Below are 9,970 nucleotides of genomic sequence, written 5' to 3'. Positions count from 1 at the left end.
CACATGTATATACATACACATCCACACGCAAATATACATACCTATACATCTCAACGTATGCATGTATATATACACACACACAGACATATACATATATACATATGTACATAGTTCATACTGCCTGCCTTTATTCATTTCCATCGCCACCCCGCCACACATGAAATAACAACCCCCTCCCCCCTCATGTGCGCGAGGTAGCGCTAGGAAAAGACAACAAAGGCCACATTCGTTCACACTCAGTCTCTAGCTGTCATATATATATATATATATATATATATATATATATATATATATATATATATATATATATATATATATATATATATATATATATATTTTCTTTTCTTTCAAACTATTCGCCATTTCCCGCGTTAGCGAGATAGCGTTAAGAACAGAGGACTGGGCCTTTGATGGAACATCCTCACCTGGCCCCCTTCTCTGTTCCTTCTTTTGGAAAATTAAAAAAAAAACGAGAGGGGAGGATTTCCAGCCACCCGCTCCCTCCCCTTTTAGTAGCCTTCTACGACACGCAGGGAATACGTGGGAAGTATTCTTTCTCCCCTATCCCCAGGGATATATATATATATATATATATATATATATATATATATATATATATATATATATATATATATATATATATATATATATATATATATATATATATGTTGGAAAGGATCACAATTTTGCGCGTGATCAAGATATTCCTATGAGTCCACGGGGAAACTGAAACACGAAAAGTTCCCAAGTGCACTTTCGTGTAATAATCGCATCATTCCTCTCTTGTGTCTCCCCTGATGATGTGATTATTACACGAAAGTGCACTTGGGAACTTTTCGTGTTTCATTTTCCCCATGGACTCATAGGAATATATATATATATTTATTTATTTTTTTTTTTTGCTTTGTCGCTGTCTCCCGCGTTTGCGAGGTAGCGCAAGGGAACAGACGAAAGAAATGGCCCAACCCACCCCCATACACATGTATATACATACGTCCACACACGCAAATATACATACCTACACAGCTTTCCATGGTTTACCCCAGACGCTTCACATGCCTTGATTCAATCCACTGACAGCACGTCAATCCCGGTATACCACATCGCTCCAATTCACTCTATTCCTTGCCCTCCTTTCACCCTCCTGCATGTTCAGGCCCTGATCACACAAAATCTTTTTCACTCCATCTTTCCACCTCCAACTTGGTCTCCCTCTTCTCCTCGTTCCCTCCACCTCCGACACATATATCCTCTTGGTCAATCTTTCCTCACTCATTCTCTCCATGTGCCCAAACCATTTCAAAACACCCTCTTCTGCTCTCTCAACCACGCTCTTTTTATTTCCACACATCTCTCTTACCCTTACGTTACTTACTCGATCAAACCATCTCACACCACACATTGTCCTCAAACATCTCATTTCCAGCACATCCATCCTCCTGCGCACAACTCTATCCATAGCCCACGCCTCGCAACCATACAACATTGTTGGAACCACTATTCCCTCAAACATACCCATTTTTGCTTTCCGAGATAATGTTCTCGACTTCCACACATTCTTCAAGGCTTCCAGAATTTTCGCCCCCTCCCCCACCCTATGATCCACTTCCGCTTCCATGGTTCCATCCGCTGCCAGATCCACTCCCAGATATCTAAAACACTTCACTTCCTCCAGTTTTTCTCCATTCAAACTCACCTCCCAATTGACTTGACCCTCAACCCTACTGTACCTAATAACCTTGCTCTTATTCACATTTACTCTTAACTTTCTTCTTTCACACACTTTACCAAACTCAGTCACCAGCTTCTGCAGTTTCTCACATGAATCAGCCACCAGCGCTGTATCATCAGCGAACAACAACTGACTCACTTCCCAAGCTCTCTCATCCCCAACAGACTTCATACTTGCCCCTCTTTCCAAAACTCTTGCATTCACCTCCCTAACAATCCCATCCATAAACAAATTAAACAACCATGGAGACATCACACACCCCTGCCGCAAACCTACATTCACTGAGAACCAATCACTTTCCTCTCTTCCTACACGTACACATGCCTTACATCCTCGATAAAAACTTTTCACTGCTTCTAACAACTTGCCTCCCACACCATATATTCTTAATACCTTCCACAGAGCATCTCTATCAACTCTATCATATGCCTTCTCCAGATCCATAAATGCTACATACAAATCCATTTGCTTTTCTAAGTATTTCTCACATACATTCTTCAAAGCAAACACCTGATCCACACATCCTCTACCACTTCTGAAACCACACTGCTCTTCCCCAATCTGATGCTCTGTACATGCCTTCACCCTCTCAATCAATACCCTCCCATATAATTTACCAGGAATACTCAACAAACTTATACCTCTGTAATTTGAGCACTCACTCTTATCCCCTTTGCCTTTGTACAATGGCACTATGCACGCATTCCGCCAATCCTCAGGCACCTCACCGTGAGTCATTCATACATTAAATAACCTTACCAACCAGTCAACAATACAGTCACCCCCTTTTTAATAAATTCCACTGCAATACCATCCAAACCTGCTGCCTTGCCGGCTTTCATCTTCCGCAAAGCTTTTACTACCTCTTCTCTGTTTACCAAATCATTTTCCCTAACCCTCTCACTTTGCACACCACCTCGACCAAAACACCCTATATCTGCCACTCTATCATCAAACACATTCAACAAACCTTCAAAATACTCACTCCATCTCCTCACATCACCACTACTTGTTATCACCTCCCCACTTGCGCCCTTCACTGAAGTTCCCATTTGCTCCCTTGTCTATATATATATATATATATATATATATATATATATATATATATATATATATATATATATATATATATATATATATATATATATATCTTTTCTTTCTTTTAAACTATTCGCCATTTCCCGCGTTAGCGAGGTAGCGTTAAGAAGAGAGGACTGGGCCTTTGTGGAATATCCTCACCTGGCCTCCCTCTGTTCCTTCTTTTGGAAGATTAAAAAAAAAACGAGAGGGGAGGATTTCCAGCCTCCCGCTCCCTTCCCCTTTAGTCGCCTTCTACGACACGCAGGGAATACGTGGGAAGTATTCTTAATCCCCTATCCCCAGGGATGATATATATATATATATATATATATATATATATATATATATATATATATATATATATATATATATATATATATATATATATATATAGAGGTAGTAAAAGCTTTGCGGAAGATGAAGGCCGGCAAGGCAGCAGGTTTGGATGGTATTGCAGTGGAATTTATTAGAAAAGGGGGTGACTGTGTTGTTGACTGGTTGGTAAGGTCATTTAATGTATGTATGATTCATGGTGAGGTGCCTGAGGATTGGCGGAATGCTTGCATAGTGCCATTGTATAAAGGCAAAGGGGACAAAGGTGAGTGCTCAAATTACAGAGGTATAAGTTTGTTGAGCATTCCTGGTAAATTATATGGGAAGGTATTGATTGAGAGGGTGAAGGCATGTACAGAGCATCAGATTGGGGAAGAGCAGTGTGGTTTCAGAAGTGGTAGAGGATGTGTGGATCAGGTGTTTGCTTTGGGGAATGTATGTGAGAAATACTTAGAAAAGCAAATGGATTTGTATGTAGCATTTATGGATCTCGAGAAGGCATATGATAGAGAAGATAGAGATGCTCTGTGGAAGGTATTAAGAATATATGGTGGGGGAAGCAAGTTGTTAGACGCAGTGAAAAGTTTTTATCGAGGATGTAAGGCATGTGTACGTGTAGGAAGAGAGGAAAGTGACTGGTTCTCAGTGAATGTAGGTTTGCGGCAGGGGTGTGTGATGTCTCCATGGTTGTTTAATTTGTTTATGGATGGGGATGTTAGGGAGGTGAATGCAAGAGTTTTGGAAAGAGGGACAAGTATGAAGTCTGTTGTGGATGAGAGAGCTTGGGAAGTGAGTCAGTTGTTGTTCGCTGATGATACAGCGCTGGCGGCTGATTCATGTGAGAAATTGCAGAAGCTGCTTACTGAGTTTGGTAAAGTGTGTGAAAGAAGAAAGTTAAGAGTAAATGTGAAAAGAGCAAGGTTATTAGGTACAGTAGGGTTGAGGGTCAAGTCAAGTGGGAGGTAAGTTTGAATGGAGAAAAACTGGAGGAAGTAAAGTGTTTTAGATATCTGGGAGTGGATCTGGCAGCGGATGGAACCATGGAAGCGGAAGTGAATCATAGGGTGGGGGAGGGGGCGAAAATTCTGTGAGCCTTGAAGAATGTGTGGAAGTCGAGAACATTATCTCGGAAAGCAAAAATGGGTATGTTTGAAGGAATAGTGGTTCCAACAATGTTGTATGGTTGCGAGGCGTGGGCTATGGATAGAGTTGTGCGCAGGAGGGTGGATGTGCTGGAAATGAGATGTCTGAGGACAATATGTGGTGTGAGGTGGTTTGATCGAGTAAGTAATGTAAGGGTAAGAGAGATGTGTGGTAATAAAAAGAGTGTGGTTGAGAGAGGAGAAGAGGGTGTTTTGAAATGGTTTGGTCACATGGAGAGAATGAGTGAGGAAAGATTAACCAAGAGGATATATGTGTCAGAGGTGGAAGGAAAGAGGAGAAGTGCGAGACCAAATTGGAGGTGGAAAGATGGAGTGAAAAAGATTTTGAGTGATCGGGGCCTGAACATGCAGGAGGGTGAAAGGCGTGCAAGGAATAGAGTGAATTGGAACGATGTGGTATACCGAGGTCGACGTGCTGTCAATGGATTGAACCAGGGCATGTGAAGCGTCTAGGGTAAACCATGGAAAGTTCTGTGGGGCCTGGATGTGGAAAGGGGGCCGTGGTTTCGGTGCATTATTACATGACAGCTAGAGACTGAGTGTGAACGAATGGGGCCTTTATTGTCTTTTCCTAACGCTACCTCGCACACATGAGGGGGAAGGGGGTTGTTATTTCATGTGTGGCGGGGTGGCGATGGGAATTGAATAAAGGCAGACAGTATGAATTATGTATATGTGTATATATATATATATATATATATATATATATATATATATATATATATATATATATATATATATATATATATATATATATATATATATTTGTTTAATTTGTTTATGGATGGGGTTGTTAGGGAGGTAAATGCAAGAGTTTTGGAAAGAGGGGCAAGTATGAAGTCTGTTGGGGATGAGAGAGCTTGGGAAGTGAGTCAGTTGTTGTTTGCTGATGATACAGCGCTGGTGGCTGATTCATGTGAGAAACTGCAGAAGCTGGTGACTGAGTTTGGTAAAGTGTATGGAAGAAGAAAGTTAAGAGTAAATGTGAATAAGAGCAAGGTTTTTAGGTACAGTAGGGTTGAGGGTCAAGTCAATTGGGAGGTGAGTTTGAATGGAGAAAAACTGGAGGAAGTGAAGTGTTTTAGATATCTGGGAGTGGATCTGGCAGCGGATGGAACCATGGAAGCGGAAGTGGATCATAGGGTGGGGGAGGGGGCGAAAATTCTGGGGGCCTTGAAGAATGTGTGGAAGTCGAGAACATTATCTCGGAAAGCAAAAATGGGTATGTTTGAAGGAATAGTGGTTCCAACAATGTTCTATGGTTGCGAGGCGTGGGCTATGGATAGAGTTGTGCGCAGGAGGATGGATGTGCTGGAAATGAGATGTTTGAGGACAATGTGTGGTGTGAGGTGGTTTGATCGAGTGAGTAACGTAAGGGTAAGAGAGATGTGTGGAAATAAAAAGAGCGTGAAATCAATTTTAGGGTTATCAATCATTTTTCTTTTTTCCCCTTATTTTCTCAGTATTATTCTACCATTAAGTTTGTGCTCAAACAACAGTTATCCAGAATTATCCATAAATTTCAGTCAAGCTTTCGCCTTGACGGAGGCATCATCAGGAATCTACAATAAAGAAAAAAACCGTCACAAAACTTGGATATGAAAAGCGCAAACAATATACAAAAGACCATGGGAAAAAACACAGTGCACAGCACATACCAGTAAAAGAAAACACTAAAAGCGAAACAAATCAACAATATGATCAAGGGTAGTATGAGTTACAACCTGAATACAAAATATGGAAACAAAAATTTAGTAAAACTTACCGTTGAGGTTACACAGAGGAACAATATTCAACGAGGTAGGAATATAGAAGTCCAGCACTAAATACATTAAATCGGGTCAAGCGAGACCGTTGTTGTCCGGGTGTGGAGTTGAGGTCAGGTTGGGCTTGACGTATATTCTCTAACCTTCGTAACTCAAGACCGGGTTGGTCAGTACCGCGTTCCTGCTATCCAGAAATAGCGGACTCGGTAGCTTGTGGCGGGTCAGTGACGTGTCCCATCTGTACTAAAATGTCAATAGATCTACGTCATATCGGCGGTCCATCAAAGAGCTGTATGGCGGTGGTCATGTTTGCCTGGATGTTGTTGACAGGTGCTTTCTCTCTAATGTGAATGGTTGCTGATATTTGTAGTCTCTCCAGTCATTACAACTAGTAATAATTTTGGTGTTATTCACAATAATATACCTCGTCTCGTTCCATGCATCTGTTCATGATGTTGTTTGATTCCACTTACAATAAGGTGGAACAAACACCATAACAAAGTGTGGAACGAGAATAACTACAAGTCGACACGTTTGCCTGATGTATCCCAGCTCCTTGAAGCAAGAAGGCCAGGGACGCTAGCAGCTGTGTGTGAGGGCGGCTGCTGCGTGTCATGCAGGCGGGTCATTCACAAGAGCCTCCTGATGGCTGGCTCGGCCGGAGGTTATCCACCCCTACCATCCTGCTTGGCTGACCGTTACCCAGGCTACAACCCTCTTGCTTGGTTGGCCATTACCCATCCCACACCCCTCTTGCTGGGCTGGCCATTACCCATTCCACAACCCTCTTGCTGGGCTGGCCATTACCCATCCCACACCCCTCTTGCTTGGCTGGCCATTACCCATCCCACAACACTCATGCTTGGCTGGCCATTACTCATCCCACAACCCTCTTGCTTGGCTGGCCATTACCCATCCCACAACCCTCCTGCTTGGCAGACCATTACATAACTTACAATATTCTTAAATCTTTTTTTCCTGAATGGATCTAGTTGTTTAGTAAAGAATTTAAGATTTTTAATTTCAAAGATGATTTGTGGTGCTCCAGCGGTTAGCTGTGTTTTCATTGGATTAAGTTATACCCAAGGGGCTAAATTGAACCAAGGGGTTAAGATGTACTCAGGGAGTTTAGTTGTGTGGCGAAATGGAGTTAAGCTCTCCTGGGAGGGTTGAACAGTTCTGCTCAGAAGGTGGTCAGTGTACTAGAGTACTCGAGAGGTTGTGCAAAGAAATACAAAGTAATTCTCACGGGAAAAGATCACTGGGTCATTTTGAGACCGTTCGTGGTTGTGGATGATGTCAGAAACTTATACACAAGTGATGTAAGAGCAGAAAGGAATACAGATGAGTCAAAGAGAAAATTTTGCACATTATTTCATTTGACTAAGGAGGCACAAATAATGTCATTTGTGAACACGAAGAGATATAGTCATTATGTCTGTTCTTAAACATTCTAATTGATTCGTTCATGTTAGCGTTTTTCGTAATTATCATCCTTCTCATAGCTTTAAGCTCGTCTCAACTGGTTAAATGATTCCCATCCGAGAGGTCAAGTTGTGTTCGAGGAGTTGTATTTGGTATTCAAAACTTCAAATTACATCAATAAACAAGAAATACAACTCAGTCTTTGTCCTTCCATTCGTTGGATTACAGCCATGGATTCAGAAAGTTAATTCCTTGTGTTTAGCAGATGGTCTCTTCATCCTTAATTATCAACTAAAAGCAAAGACCTTCTTGGCCATATGAACGATACAATAGACATCGTCCTCTGAAACCATAACAGACTGACACTATTTTTGTCATCACTATTGTAGGGAGGAACAGAAGCCAAGAGTTCCTGTCATCTTATCCACGGTCATGGGAAACAAAAAATACGCAGTGAAAGTATTAATCTCTCCTGTAATTTCCCACAGGAATACGTTTTTCCTTTAACATTCGCGTTGAACTGATAACAATCTGCAGTATGACGTATATAGTAATGAGCCTCGCTATGATAGCAGGATGTTGCTAAATGGACTTGTAGGATCAAACTACGAATGATATTGTATCATGGAAAAGCAAGAGTACGAGAGAGAAAAACAAGGAATTCTGCTGATGTTTCATGTACCTGTCCCGTCTTACATGTTTCTTACTGTTTATATCATGCAGGAGAGAAATACTTACTGAGTTAACATACCGAGAGAACAAGAATAACAATATAGAAGGAATATCAGGGAAATACCACAATTTGATGAGAAAATTTTCGTGTGTGATGATAGAAAGTAAAAACAGTACTTGGTCGTGAGACAAAGGATTAATTAACTTTCGTAAAAAACCGATTCTCGTTATAGGTGTTGGAGGGAGAGACCATTGTGATGAAAGAACAATAAGATATTGTGGAACGAGGAGAAAGAGGGAATAGAGAAGAAATACGTGATAGAGGAGTAATTGGAAAAGATAGATAATGAAAAAAGCAAATGAGCTTAAAAAATATGATAATATGAGGTTAGATATACAGAGTGTGAAAAAATATAGGAAATGAAATGAAATGAGTGAATGAAACTGGAGAAATAAGAAAAGCTTGTTTAGTGAGGAAAGTTGAGGGAGGGGGGGAGGAGGGGAGGGGGTTAAGAGGCAGTGAAGGTAAGGTATGAGGGGCAACGGTCTGGTGCTGGGTGGGGGGGGGGGGGTGTCAGACAAGATATACAGTGGAGTGGGACAGGATAAGAGAGGGAGGGAGGGGTGGGAATGCGAGGGAGGGGTGAAAGGGAGATGGAGGGGGTGAGGGAGAACCAGCTATCATTCTACGGAGGAAAAGTGCCTCAAGGCGAGGCTAGGTTGACGTACGGAGCCGTGAGGTGAAGGAAGCGGTACAGGAGAGGTGTGAAGGAAGAGTAGTGAAGGAAGGGGAGTGAAGGAAAAGATGTGAATGAAGAGGTGTGAGAAAATATGAACGAAGGAAGATGAAAAGGAATAGAAGTGATAAAAAGTAATTATGGAAGAAGAATGAAGGAAACTAAGATGTGGAATCAAGGCAACGAAATGAAAATACATATATTCCAGGAGGAGAAGTGAAAGAAAGTAAAGGAAGAAGTCTAACAGAAGGAACAAAGTGTAATAAGGAAAGATGAATGAAGAAAAAATGGAAGGAAAGTGAAGAATGAAGAACGAAGCAAAGCTCGAAAATAAAATCTGAAGAAAAAGTTGACAAATATAAGAACGATGCAAAACTTGAGTGAATGAAGAATGTATCAACGAAGAGCAGCAAAATAAACGAATATGGATGTGCTTCCACGCACTCTTTAGGTAAGCGTGTGTGTGTGTGCTAACTATGCAACAAAGTCCTCCACAAACTCTTTGAAAAGTGTGGTCTAGGCTGCGGCACGGACCTCCAAGCTCTCTCTCAGAAAGTGCTTTAGGCACATGGCGAGGCGAGTCCGTCCGTCCATTGTTTAAGAGTGTGTGCTTGTAAGGCAGCAAGTCCCTCCATGCACTCTTTAAAATAGTGTGTTGGCGAGGCATCAAGTGCTTCCATGTGCTCTTTAAGAAATGGTGTGTTAGGGATACAGGCATGTAGCAAGGACCTCCTCGCACTCTTTAAGGAAGAGTGTGTTAGGGACGCAGCAAGGACTTCCTCGCACTTCTTTGGAGAGTCAATGATAAAAGTGCACCTCCAGGTACCCCTGACGAGAGTGTGTGTGTTTGGCCTGCGGGAAATACCTCAACGCGCACCCCCCCCCCCTCCCCCCACTCCGGTGCAAGTTAGACCAGCCGTACCTGGCCTATGAATTATGAGAAAGAAATGCCATGGTGTTTAATCCCGAGAAAAAAGTATTCATATACATTTGAGACAATAACTGAAGATCATATCATAACCTGATACAGCAAAATACTTCTGTCAGAGGGCAGAGTGCACA

The sequence above is a fragment of the Panulirus ornatus genome, chromosome 52 (assembly GCF_036320965.1).
Source record: "Panulirus ornatus isolate Po-2019 chromosome 52, ASM3632096v1, whole genome shotgun sequence".
In the NCBI taxonomy this organism is placed as follows: Eukaryota; Metazoa; Arthropoda; class Malacostraca; order Decapoda; family Palinuridae; genus Panulirus; species Panulirus ornatus.
Note: the sequence above shows the minus strand (reverse complement) of the source record.